The following is a 14536-nucleotide window of genomic DNA, read 5'->3' on the forward strand; positions in this document are numbered from 1 at the left end:
TTTAGGATATCAATCCCATCACATGGGTCATGGTCCTTCCCCCTGCTCCCTCAACCAAAGCCATGGTCCTGGAGCAACAGACCCACTCTCTAAGGATTTGGACCATTTTGGACTCCAGCTACTGTTCAGTCCTGGTCCTGGTCCTGATTTCTCTGCCCTTCTGCTGCAGAAGATCAGATCCTCCTCTATACAACCTCATCTAAGGACACCCTCCTGGCTTCCAAACAGATTTTTTAAGTGAAGATTAATCATTCTCAGCTATTTGTTGTATTTTTCTAAAGTATCAATCAAGCTTAGTTAGTCATCCAACTCTGTTTTCCTTGTGTTTAGTATTTTCCCCATACTTCTCAAATGCATATATTATAACAGCTAATGCATCCCCTTCCAACTGGATGCCATCCTTGTTTTCTGCAGGTGAAACTCTTAAGCTGCACATTATCTTGTGCCACAGGGCTATCTGTGTTCTACCTACCACTAGTATAGGGTCCACATCGCCTGCCATGCAGCTGGGTGATCCTGCTGCAAACCCCATCCCCATGTGTGCTCTCTTGAATCACTCCTACCACTAACTGTCACAGATGGACCTTCTTGATTGAAATATTAGCATATAGAAGGTTCCTTTGGAAGAACTCTTTGGCTCAATACCTGTGAAAGGGAAGGAGAGGAAAGCAACTGGGCATAGGGTGAAATAGAGCAGCAGTATAGCCTCAGCCAGAGCCTCAGTCTACTTTGTGGGGAATTGTGAAGATGGAACAACCCTTCACAGCTCTCCCAAGCTGTAGAAAGAGCCTGGGTCACTACAGAAAGCCAGCTTTGTTAGGAGGCTCTCTTTAGTTGAAGCTACCTCCAAAGAGGGTTGAGGGGTAGGACTGTCCACCAGTGGTATGACCAGAAGCTAGGTGAACAAGACCTATATTTCATGTCATCTACACTACATCAAAATATCCACTAGAGAGTATCTGCTTTGTAGTGGGAAGAGTATCAGTGGAGCCAGGTAATCTCTCGGGGGCACCTCCAGTACTACCATGACTATTGGGAAAAATAATGACATAATATCCATTCTAACAGATGTCAGGTGGTATCTCATTGTAGTTTTGATTGCATTCCTCTAATTGCTAGTGGAGTTAAGCATCTTTCATATATCTGTTGGCCATGTGTATGTCTTCTTGGGAGAAGTGTCTGTTCAGGTCCTCTGCCCAAAGTTAAGAACCATATGATTTTACTCATATGTGAGACATAAAACTGAAAGCAAGTGAACAGATAAGACAAACAAAAACTCATGGACACAGGGAACAGTGTGGTGGTTACCAGAGGGAAGGGGGTGGGAGTTAGTAAAGGGTGAAGGGGACCACACACATGGTAACAGAAAAAGATTGACTTCAGGTGGTGGACACACAGTGCAGTATGCAGGAGATGTGTCATATAGTTGTACCCTTAAAGCCTGCATAATCTTAATAAAAATTGTTGCTCCAATAGATTTAATTAAAAAATAATGAGAGGCTAGAGGAACCCTTTATAACTTTAACTAGCTATATATGAGTTTGTCTGATGATACAATTCACTTAGGTTACTGATAAAGTCTGCTGTGCCAAGATATTTTCATAGGGGAAGCCCACAGGATGGGTAATTCTCCTGGCTTAGTGTAATTGTGGAAGGCTTCACATTCAGGATTTAGATAGCTAAAAAGGAGAAGAAAGCATCTTAGAGCTATAGCAGTGTCAGAAGCCTGACATAAAGGAGTATTCCATTTGATACTATAGTTTTTTTTCGCTTCAGAAATAAAAGTTTGGAGGGTAAAGATTAAAAGCCCTATATGCTTTGCATCATTACAGATCAATGAGGAAATGTTAAGTACATATACTTTTTAACTCACTCTGTATCTTCTGAATAACAAAAGCAGTCAATAGAAAAGAAGATGATCTCAGTGAAGAAATTCTCAATAGACCTTGGATTTCTTTGCTGATGTGTTTTCAACCATGAATTCAAATAGTTTATAATCACCATTTCCTATTTGTCCATTATTTTAAAATGTTCAACATCTAACCCCAAAAGATCTGTTAGAAAGAAAAAAGTACCAGAAATATTTTTTGGGGCTCTTGACCTTAATTGTAGTTCAACTTAAGATAGAGCTCTCATTGACCTGTGGAGGCCATTGGTTTTTTTAAAATTCTGTGTATTGTCTTTTTGAAACAGGGAGCAGGATGCTGAACTCTCCCCCACGAGTCATCCTGTTGCTAGCTAATGTGTCTGCTCAGATTCACGGGCGTGCTCAAGCCGGTCACAGTGGTGACGCAATGGCTTTCTGTGAATATCTCCCTGGGAAGGCACTGTGTGACCTTATGTGCCATCTGCTGAGCCATCTGTGTCTCCTAAATAGAAGCAATAGTCCCTGCTGACTAATATGTGCCATTCATTCAACAAACACTTATTAAGTGCCTACTATGTGTAAGGCAACTCTGACAGGTGCTGTAGGTAAAAGTCTCACTGAAAAGAGCAATGTGAAAGCAAGTAAGCAGCAAACAGCTTCATTAGCAATACATAGGCGCATGTGCAAATTCCAAGGAAAGAATATCCACATTGGAAAGAATGTGCAGAAAGGGTTTCTTTATGTGAAACTGTGTACATGCTAATTAGCTTTTAATTTGGCCATATCTAAAACCAGAATCAATGGTAGTGATACAATGTCTTAAATTGCCTTTAGTCAGGTAATTATATTGGTCCTAAAACGAATGAAGGTGCACTGTTTTTAGCTTGTGAAGCATGGCCTATTATTCATCCTTAAATGAGCAGACCCCAGGGAGAAAAAGATGAACGGGCTTGGTAGGGGAAAGTGAGGATTTTGAGACAAGCAATGCTCCTTATTACATCTGTAACCATTGACATTCTCTCATTTTCTTTCTACTTCTTTGTGCTTGGCCATATTTATACTGGAAAAAGCCTCCTGTCCATGTGTGAAAATGGGAAGGATGCTCCTGGCGCACTCACTGCTAAGCCAGTTACATTTCCGACTCTGATATTCATACAGCCTTACATTTATGGAACACTACTATGTGCCAGACATACACTGCATTCCAGATGTAACGTCATTTAATCTCACACAGGAACTCTTGAATATAACTATTAGTATTGCCATGCCCATGAGTAAACTGAGGCTCAGGGAGATTTGATAATGTAGCAGCTGGGGACCCACAGGAAACAGATGACATATTCAAAAAGGACAATTTTCCAAGGTGGAAATGGATAAGAAAACCTGCAAGGGATGGTGAAGTACATGCAAAGGACACACAACAATGGCAATAGGAATAGGAGTGTGCAACAGCAGAGAGCACTACCTCACCTGCACCCAAAGGGAAAGGCAACAGTGCATGTTACCAGACACATGATGGTTTGAGGAAAGCAAGGCCCTCCTATGGGAGTTGCAACCACAGAGGAATGCAGCCATAGGTAGAACCACGGGGAATGGGGGCAGTTTCCTGGGGATGCGGAGTGGGGACTAATACCCCTGGTGGCTCTCTATCGTCTCCCCTTCCATCCCCAGTCTCCTGCAGATACCTCCCTCTGACTACCCATACCCACTCACAGGAGGAAGGGAGCTTAGCGAATACATTCTGAAATTCTCAGCACAGAGGGAGTAAGGGGAATGGGGGGGGGACAAACAGAGAATAACCCACCTACATAACTTGCCCAAAGTCACACAGATGGTAAGAGGCAGCTCCTGTAAACTGTTATCTTCTATCTCAAAGATCCTATGCTTTCCAACTGTGACAAGTCATTTTCCTATAAATTATATTAATTACTATAATATTTCAGAGAGCACACACTCAGGAAAGCTAAGATTTTTGAAAAAGCGATGCCCTTTATAAGATCAAAGTATTTTGGTTTATAAACCAAAGAATTTCTATCAGTCAGGGATATTCAAAGATTACCTTGATAGCTACTGAGATCCCTTAAAGCATTCAAGTCTAGTAGTCACTCAATAAATATTTCATGAATTATTGCATGAATAGTGACAGTTATCAGGGACCTCAAAGAAAAAACATTCTCATTCTTATGAACTTTCCATATTTGATGAGTCCTGAAATTTCCTTCTAACTCTAAGATTCTATGATTTCCTGAAATCCAATTTGTTGCTCAGACCTCTCAGCAACAAATGAGGGTTGTGTTAAGTCACACAAGATGCTTAAGCACTCATGTGACTGGCAATATTACATTCCGAAGGGGAGACATCATAAAGGATCATGTCTCAGAAATGTTTTCAGCTGCTGGCAACAGCAACAACAAAAAATCTGGGCAGAAATGTTTAAACAAATAGGAGAATGTCTGTAAGGCAGTTGTTTTCAGTGCTGATGTCTTACAGCTCTCCCGGGGCTTTTGCTCACGTCTGTACATTAGCCGCTGTGGCTCCATCACCAGGTTTCATGATTAAACCCCAAAGAAGGAGCAAGAGGCAGTGCCTGTGTCAGGAAATCGAAGACATTTCCAGGAATCCCACCGTGAGTCTCTGCTTCTATTCCATGACAACCCAGAAGGCAGTCAGGAGAAAGGGTTGAAAGGTGAAGGTGACTCAGTGAACCATTGTAAAAAGGACCCTCCAGCAGTAGATGTTTGCTGACAAAGATAAAGAAAGGAGACTGATATAGAACAGAGACAGCCTGGTTCAAGTCCTTGAAGACAGGGCTGTACAGGTTCCTCCACATTTTGTTTTTTTCGGTAGAATGTAGAGCCCAGGGAATGTGAGCACCACCATCTAGGCTGCCAGTACTGCTGTCACTGGTAAGTGTGGGGAGTTGCCCTAAATGGGTTCTGAAGGAGTGTACAGCACTTACAGCCAGCATTACTCCTCCAGTTGTGGAAAATAGAATGTACCTCTGATTTGGAGGGGGAAATTATGAACTTATTTTAACCTCCAACCCAATGGTACTTCTGAGAGAGTTTTATTCAGCATCTGCTTAATAGCTCTGGCAGCAGGGAGCTTATGCCTCACAGGGCTAACACCACCACTCGGCTGGAACAACCTTTAAAAACCTTTTATGCTGAGCTGAGGCTGGCAGCCTCTTAAATTCTAATTGTTGACTCTAGGTTTTCTTTTCTTCTTTTCTTTTCTTTTCTTTTCTTTTTTCTTTTCTTTTCTTTTCTTTTCTTTTTTCTTTCCTCTCCTTTCCTTTCCTTTCCTTTCCTTTCCTTTCCTTTCCTTTCCTTTCCTTTCCTTTCCCTTCCCTTCCCTTCCCTTCCCTTCCCTTCCCTTCCCTTCCCTTCCCTTCCCTTCCCTTCCCTTCCCTTCCCTTCCCTTCCCTTCCCTTCCCTTCCCTCCCCTTCCCTCCCCTCCCCTCCCCTCCCCTCCCCTCCCCTCCCCCTCCCCCTCCCCTCCCTTCCCTTCCCTTCCCTTCCCTTCCCTTCCCTTTTCTTTTCTTTTCTGGAGCTAAATTGTGGTAAGTCCTTATTTCACATGACATCCCTCAAATATTTGAAGTCATCCTTTCATTTTCCCACTTTGGCCACTTGGTTTCTTCATTGTTTTTAAGCAACTTGTCATTAAGTGTTGCTTATCTTATTACATTATAGTCTGACAGTGTCCTTTTTAAATTTAAAAAGAGGTCCTGACATCCAAGACAAAGAGCACATTACAGATGTGATAAAAATATAGCCTGATTCATTCTCTTTTTCAACTACTCTTCCTGAGGCCCAAGATTGCATTAGGTTTTCAAGTGAATTGTCCAGTTAGCAGAGCCTGTGGCCTGACCCCAGATGCCTTCCTTAAGAATGACTCAGTCCCTTAATCACTTCATGGCTGGTATGTCCAAAGCATCTAAGAATTTTTTTTCACCCTTAAACTCTTCAGCTTGTGTAATCATCATCGTAGTGGTCTACATGCCCATATTTATTCCACCAAATATCTTCCCATACATCTTGCTGACATCCATTATACTATATTAATGCATTTCCCTTCTAAATTGGTGCTTTTAATAAATGAGGGAACAAAACATAGATAATTTCAATGAAGCTACATAAAAATCATTTAATCTGTAAGAATTTTAGAAGTTCTTCAAGATTGCTGAAGCCATGACTATGAAATCATTGAATAGAATCAGCAATAATGATCAAACTGACCATAGACAGGGGTGGGAAAAATAGATTTACAGTTTTCAGAGTTCAAAACAGAGTTTATTTTTGTATTATTGTTGATTAATTATTGTATTATTTATTTGTATTATAACTATAAACCTACTCTTGCCTACCCCTGTATTTTTAAAAAGCTAACATCCTTAGCTGGAAATTGTAAAGGAATTATTCTATATACAAGCCATTTAAAAACATATATATTTATAATCTAGGCAAAGTAAAAGAACTTTAGTACATCAGAGTGTAGCAGGTATGGTATAAATAAAAAATGAAGACACAAATTGCCTTCCAGGGGCTCCACTGTGAAACCTGTGTGTTTTTAGACAAAAAAAAAAAAACATTCAACTTGATAATCATGCTGTGTGGGACATATTAAAAGAGAAGAACAGATTGGAGAGATAATAGACAAATTATTTGTCAACATTTTTAGAGAAGAAGTTGTCAAGAGTCTTCTCACTCCCAAATTGCTTTTCAAAATATACAGGTAGGAGGTGCTTGAGGAAACATTGGCAATTCTGAAAATTATGAACAGACTAAATGTAGTTAAATCCAAGAAAACAGATGGTAGCTACCTGAAAACTTTAAATTAACCTAAGGAGGAAATTGTTGAGTTGTTGCCCAAAATGTAAAAAAGCTTTCTTCATAAATGCAACAATGGTAGAGGAAGAGAGTTTGCCCGAGAAGAGTCTCCCAGGAGACTGTGGAAACTATAGCCAGAGTGTCATTGCCAAGGGCTGGCCCACCACACATGTCAAAACTTCTAAATGAAGCCCACCTTGTTTCCCTAGAGGATGTCATGCTGGCCCATTGAGTACATGGAGAGAACAAAGGAAACAAATCCATTCAATCAGCAAACACTTACTGATTCCCTGCTAGGTGCCAGGTGCTGGACCATGTGCTAGGGGAAAAAAAATGTGTGTGTATATATATATATATTTCAAAGTATTCCAAGACTCAGGGACCTCAATTTTTATCTGGAGGGAAAAAAGCAAACTAACGTAAGTGTACCTGGATCTTCATGCATTTTCAGGGTTTCTGTTTGTATGCCCTACCACAGCCATGCTCGAAGAATGGGGGAGTCAGGACACACCACTCTCCGTGCATGCCTCTCACTGAATGGTGGCCACGGTCAAGTCTGTTGGCATTGAACAGGAAGACATGCATATTCAAGGACTAAAACTAAGAACACTAAGAAAATTTGTACGCAGAAGACTTAGTGAGAAAAAAAAAGACTCATGGAACAGTGGCAGGATGTCACCAAATGGCAGCAATCAGCTTAAAGGACTTGTGTGATAGGGTGGGTGAGGGAATGGTTGCTTCGATACAGGAGGGAGACAGCTAAGCTGGTGTCTAGGCGTCTATTCTTTCTCTGCCCACAGAGGCTAGAAATGTTTCTGCCCACATAGGCTAGAAATGAGGTGGTAGTATTATTTACTTGCCAAAGTGTCAACTACAAAGTCATAGGGAAGATTCCTACAGAGATCTCTGAGAGGAGTAAAACAAGCCAAGGATGTAACTCCATTAGCTGAGTGTGATGAGAAAGAAATATATTGAAAAATTGAAAATGCATTTGTCTCTGAGAACAAGGGGCTGATGACATGCATAGAGAGCAGCAATAGTCATCTGACCTGCCTTACCTTCTCACTAAGCACTTGATAGACAAGCAGAGCTCAGACAGGGGATAACACATGAAATGCACATGTGGTTTAGTAAACTAGCTCCTGTTGGAGGTTTACAAATAATGCTGGCCAAAGGGATCAATTCAGCAGTGATATGATTGCCTCCTTTGGATTTTATTTGGCATAAATCTATGAGAATTTTTAATTGGCCAGATTTTTTAATCTTGTGCTTCTCTTGAAATAAACAGAAAAAATTGTGGAGACCTGGGAGTTGCTTAACATTGTTATTTGTGGATTTTGCTGTGGGGGTGGGGGAGGGAGAGAGAATGAATTTGAATGAGCAGATATAGAAGGGCATCTGATGCAGTGCTTTGGATACCATGAACGTGAGGAGGCTGTTGCTTTGATGCTGCCCTTCTAAGAGATAGAAACACAAACTCTTTAGAACAAACACAAAGCAGTGTAAGGGTTTACAATTCCATTCATTATTTAACATGAAACTGTTTATGCTTCTTATCTCATCCTAGTTGTCACTAGTCATTAATATGACCATTACCATCTTTAGCCTAATAAAAAGAGAAAGAATGAATAAACTGCCATCAGAATTAGATTAGGTCTTCCTGTTACTCCCTTTACATGGCATGCTGTTCTTTTTCCTTTTAGTATTTATCACAATTGAATTTAATAATTATTCATGAAATGCCTATGTCTCATATTAAGTGTGAAGCTCCAGGGTGGTCTAGACCTTTCACTGCTCTACCCTGGCACCTAGTACAGTGACCGGCACAAAGTAAGTCCCCTCCAATGTTTGTGGATGAATGAGTGACAGGGTGTCAGGAGCAGGCATGTCAGGAATAAAGAAAAGGGAGGTCGGGACTGATATTCCATTCAGGAATAAGGTAAAGGTCAGATGTGGGTTCAAGGATCAGCAGTGAAGTTCAGTAACAGGATGTGGGGTACCTGTTACAAATGACTTGACAACATAAAATAAAATTGAACACTTACACATTTATTTTAGAGTCATTTCTTTTTAGAATTAGAATATATGGTAACCCACACTTCTTTACATTTTTAGCTCCAAACTCTAAAATATATACTTTATATTGTCTGTGTTGAAATGCTGATAGCATTTTCTGGTAGTATGTTTGCACTTGAGGATGTTCATATTGTGATAATTCATTGAGCTGTTCAATTTTAATATATGTACTTTTTGATACACATATATTTTATATTTCAGTATACATTTGTTAATGATATTTAATTAAGCTATACTCATTTACAGCTAGTCCTTTGCAAAGCTGTGCCTTTTTATTCAAATTAAGTCTCAAAAGAAAAACCATCCATCCTTGAATTGCACAAATTAGAAGTGTCCCAATAGCTTATTTTTTATTTCAGTGTGATGTTAGCCCAGTAACTAAGAAAACATTGAACTTCCATTTTAAAGATTCTTCCAGCTCCAACACTCTGAGTCGTCTTTCTTTTCAGCTGGTGTATGGCAATGAACAAGGCTGACCATCCAGGGGGCTCAGTAAGCATCGTATCTAAGGCCATAATCCCTTTTGGGGTTCACAAAAAATGTTTGATTTTTATTTTATCGGTAGGGAAAAAAAGCATGTGTGGGTTGAAGAGGACATGTGAATATACAATATTAGCATATTTGTCTTTTAGCAGTTTAAAATACATTTTTATGGAGAAAGAGCCGGACAAAGGCAGTGCCTAGCACCCATGACAGTCTTAACGTCGGCCCTGGCCCCAGCCCCGGGGGTGAGACGAAGAGGACAGGAAGAAGACGGCCCAGGCCCGCTGTCCTGAAGTGAGTCATTGTCTCAGAGAGGTGGGGTCCACTAGGTCCTGTCCAAACTGGGCCACACATCAACCTAGCCTGCACTCGCTATTTTTTCTTTTATGTAACTATAAATCAGCCTGGCTTTTTGAATGGAAAATTTCAGCCAAGCCTGTGACCTCTACTTTGTTAAAATCTTTAAAAGCTTTTCAGAGCTAAGGACTGAACTCGCCCTGATGCTGCGGCAATGAAGAATGCTTAGAAAATGCACTTACCATAATTCTCTTTTGGACAGGTCTTTTATTTTTTTCCTTTTTTCATATGTCTCAGCTACATTTTTCCCTATTAGTAAAATATAATATGTTTGAATTTATATGTGTATGTGAGTGAACTTCATACACATGAGCATTTCAGTAAGTCCATTGAAAAAGAAGTTCCTGTTATTTTTATTTATTTATTTACTTTAAAGTAAAGTTAGCATACAACATTAGTTTCTGGTGTACCACAGTGATTTCACATTTATATATGTTGCTCTGTGTTCTGCATAGTAAGTCTAACAACCATCTGGCACTGTACAGAATTATCACACTATTATTGACTACATTCCCCTTCACCTTTTTTTTTCACCAGTCCCTCATCCCCCTCCCCTCTGGCAACCATCAATTTGTTCTTTGTTTCTATGAGTTGGTTTTCATTTTGTCTTGTTTATTCTGATTGTTTTTAATTCTGCATAAGTGAAGTCATACTTTTTTTTCTCTAACTTACTTTACTTAGCATAGGACCTTCTAGGTCCATCCATGTTGTCATAAAAGGCAAGATTGAGTTCTTTTTAATTGCTGAATAGTATCCTCACATATATTCATGTACTAAATCCATTTTTAAAGTTGTGGCTGTGATGACTTTCTTGTCTTGTCCTACCTCCCCTGGAGGAAAGGTATGATAACTCTGTGTTGCAATGGCCTAAACAAGAGTAGCAAATAAAGCCCTGGCTGGCGTAGCTCAGTGGATTGAGCGTGGGCTGGGAACCAAAGTGTCCCAGGTTCGATTCCCAGCCAGGGTACATTCCTGGGTTTCAGGCCATAACCCCCAGCAACCGCACATTGATGACTCTCTCTCTCTCTCTCTCTCTCTCTCTCTCTCTCTCTCCCCCCGCCAAAAAATAAATAAATAAAATCTTAAAAAAAAAAGTAGCAAATAAAAGCAAAGGACAGGCACAGGGTCCAGGAGGATGCCACACAGAAGCCATAAATCACAAGCATAATTGAAGGATATTTCTCATCATATATTCAGTCAACTGTCATTCAAAAATATTAATATTTTAGTGGTTTTGGTATGCTAGGCATAGTAATTGAGTAATAGGAATGAGAAGTTTCCAACACCTGTTTCATGTCCTTCACTGGTAACCTGTTAAAAGTACAGCTCAGTCAGCCCTGGCTGGTATGGCTCTGTGGATTAAGTGCTGGCCTGTGAACCCAAACCAAAGCATCACTGGTTCAATTCCAGTCAGGGCACATGCCTAGGTTGTGGGTCAGGTCCCCAGTTGGGGGTATGTAAGAGGCAACTGATCAAATGTATCTCTCACATACTGATGTTTCTCTCCCTCTTTTTCTCCCTCCTTTCCCCTCTCTCTAAAAATAAATAAATAAAATCTTTTTAGAAAAAAAAAGTAAAGTCCAATCAAAACTCCTTGGAGATTACACAAAACTGAAGATAGAGACAAGCTCTTTTGAGAAGATGTAGTATTACTTAATGACTGTCAAATTAACAATGCATGCCAAGTTGTGAGAGATTTACTTACTATGGACAATTATAAATAGCCTAAAATAATCACAAACTGCTTTAAGCTAGTAAACAGTGCCTAAGGGCATAAGAGATCAAATATCTGACTGGTTAACATTGCATAAAGATATGGAATGGAATAAATGGAAAATTTAGGAGATGACACTACTATCAAATGGACTCCAACATCCGGCTGATGCTGTTTAACATGCAATCACTGCAGAGATGGGCTCTTAAAAATTGAATTATAATATAGAATAAGTAATTTCTTTTCCATATAATGCAGGCATTCCATTCTTGCTCTTAAATGCAAGGTACCCATTTTTAACTTAATCTTAATTTGGACCCCCAAATTTACAATTGTGCACATGCATTTTAAATATTTATAAATTACTTTTCCAGACTCGTCAATATCTTCAAACTTAGAAGCCCAGAGGAGTCTTTAGTTCTACCAGACCAAGCACTGAAATATACATAAATGCTTCTATCTATTTCACAATTACTGTTTACTTTCCCGAAAGTCATCTTGATGATCTCAAGGCTTCATTGGTGCTTGGGAATGCTGACTGGCCTCCAGGCTTCCAAAGCATCTTCTGAACTTGGCTGCACATTTCTGCCTATTGGGACTAGCTGGAACTCTGTGAATCAAATTTTAATTAAAATAAATTAGCTTTCTGAGGTTCATAGTTGCATAGTTTTTAATTATTCATATTAAGCTAAGAGCTGAGTCAAGAAAAAGCTGGTAAAGAACATAAACACTTTTCTTGAACAAAACAGAAAAGGAGCAGGGAAAGAAAGTCAGAGGTAGCAAAGCTAAAGATGTCTAGTTAATCTGACTCTCAATTAAACAAGCACGCTTTCAAGCTAGGGCCAAATGTTGGGTGCTTCTATCTCTTAAAAAGAACAGTAGTAGAGCAGGGTAGGATTCCTTCTTCCTCCAGTCCTAGCACCTACTCAAAACAGAGAGCTGAGAGCAGCACTTGGGAATGGAATTCAAGGCAGAGGAAGAGTCAGACTGTTTCAGCATCTTAGGAGACAATCTTGAGGGTTGGAGGTTTGATTATTTCAACGGTCCATTGGTGAGATTCAATGATTCCTGCTCCATCCTGTGTTCTTCATCCAAAGTGGAACAGAAAATACATCAGAGGCTGAGGGGAAAATGTGGATATCTGAGGAAGAAAAACAAAGCATTAATGGATGGAAGAGGGAGGGCAGAAAAGAGTCCAAAGGGGTGAGTTTATTCCCTAAAAGTGGCAAGAGAGACAGCCTTGTGAGGTATCCAGTACCTTTTCCAAAAGACTCTGATCTTCTGGTGACCTGAGAATAGTTTGAAAAGATCAAAGGAGTACTTCCAGGCTCCACAGCACCCTTTTCCCACCCCACAGTGCCGCACAATTCTTGTGCTCCTGGTATGGGTTAGAAATGTGCTTCTTGAGCCAGAATTCTTTTAGACTTCACGAGTGTGCACGACTAGCAAACAGGAAAAGTGGTTTAATAATGATCTCTACTGACACTCCTCCCAATTTTAAGGTGCAGTCCTAAGGGAAACTAATTTCAATGTACCCTGTTCAGTCTAGTCAGTCTGAAAGGAAAGATAAATAGCCCGGTTCCTTCTTTCCATGTAGAATATGAAGTCTTTCTGGGAAGGCGTTAGTCCTATGCCACAGTCCAGCTGTTTGGTAGAAAATATATAAATATAATAATTTCAGGGGCTTTCAGATACAGGTTCAGGGAAGCACTAATTCCAAGATAACAAGAAGGACCCCTTGGACAAGTGAAGGAGTTTGAGTAGCAAGGATTCAGAGTTTATGATTTGGGATATGTTTTGTTGTTGTTGGCTATGCAGGATTAAAGATATTCCCTGGGGTGGATTTATTTCTCCTTTACTGTGTGTTTAGAGTAATGCAGCAGCAAGGAGGAGCTTTGGCTCAGATATGTAACACAGAGGCTGTGCACATATGATGGAAGACTATGAAACAGAAACCTCTGGAGCTCCCTCACTGCACCACAATTATAAATAAGGAACTGCACCAGGACCCAGAAGGGGTGATTGAAATCACAACTGAGATCTGAGCGTAAGACGAACTGGGTAATCTAGCCAACTGGCTGCCCCTTTAAGTAGCCAGTTTGGCCTCAAATGAACACCTATAGGTCCTGCCCTTTAATTGTAGATGTTGGAGTCTCAATGGAGTTGTGCCAACTCGAGTTGTCCTGGGCTTATTATTATTTCTTATATTAAGATGATATTTTGAATTGTGATTGGGTAAGATCAGTGAACAGGAAAATAGCATTCTTTTCTTTGTTTTTTCCAATTGCATTTATAGTTTAGTTTGATTAGGTAATTTATTTATAAATTTCAAAATTCACAACATACAAAGGGACCTATAATAAAAACTCTCCCTCCCTTCCTGTCCCCTAGTGACTCCCTTTTTTCCCTTTGAGGTCACTGGTGTTATCAGTTTCTCTTCTACCCACCAGAGATGTTTTATACTCAAGGAGCAAATATTTATTAGTCTCACTCTTTTTGGCATAAATGGTTGTATACTATACACAATTTGGCATCTAGTTTTAATAAAACATTTATCTTGAAGAGCATTCCATTTCAATACATAGAAAGCTCCCCTTCTATTTTTAATTACTGCATGTTGCTACTTTGTGTGAGTGTATCATTCTATATTTCATTTCCTTCATACTGACTGACATTTAAGTTGCTTGCGGTCTTGCTATGACAACCATAATGCTTTAATGACTATTCTACATGTATCATTTCTCACAGTTCGAGTATAGCTGCAAAATAAACTCCTAGACAGGGAAATGCTGCGTCATAGTAGAAATGCATTTGTACTTTTGGTAGCTATTGCCCAATTATGCTCCATAGAAGTTACGAGATGTGCACTCCCTTCCTCATTAACATAAATTTATTCAGTGTTTTGATATTGCCGGTCTTGTATATAAAAAATGGCATCTAAGTTTGAATGTATTTTGCATTTATTTTATTATGGATGAGGTTGATTATCTTTTCATATGTATATCAATACTTATATGTCTATTACTGGGACATATTACACCATTAGATAGAAATAAGTTTGTGTATCATTCTTTTTTTCTTTAAGATTTTATTTATCTATTTTTAGAGAGGGAAAGGAGGGAGAAAGAGAGAGAGAGAAACATCAATGTGTGGTTGCTGGGGGCCGTGGCCTGCAACCCAGGCATGTGCCCTGACTGGGAATCGAAC

Source organism: Phyllostomus hastatus, unplaced genomic scaffold, assembly GCF_019186645.2.
Source record: "Phyllostomus hastatus isolate PE091 unplaced genomic scaffold, TTU_PhHast_1.1 phas_scaffold_21, whole genome shotgun sequence".
Classification (NCBI taxonomy): domain Eukaryota; kingdom Metazoa; phylum Chordata; class Mammalia; order Chiroptera; family Phyllostomidae; genus Phyllostomus; species Phyllostomus hastatus.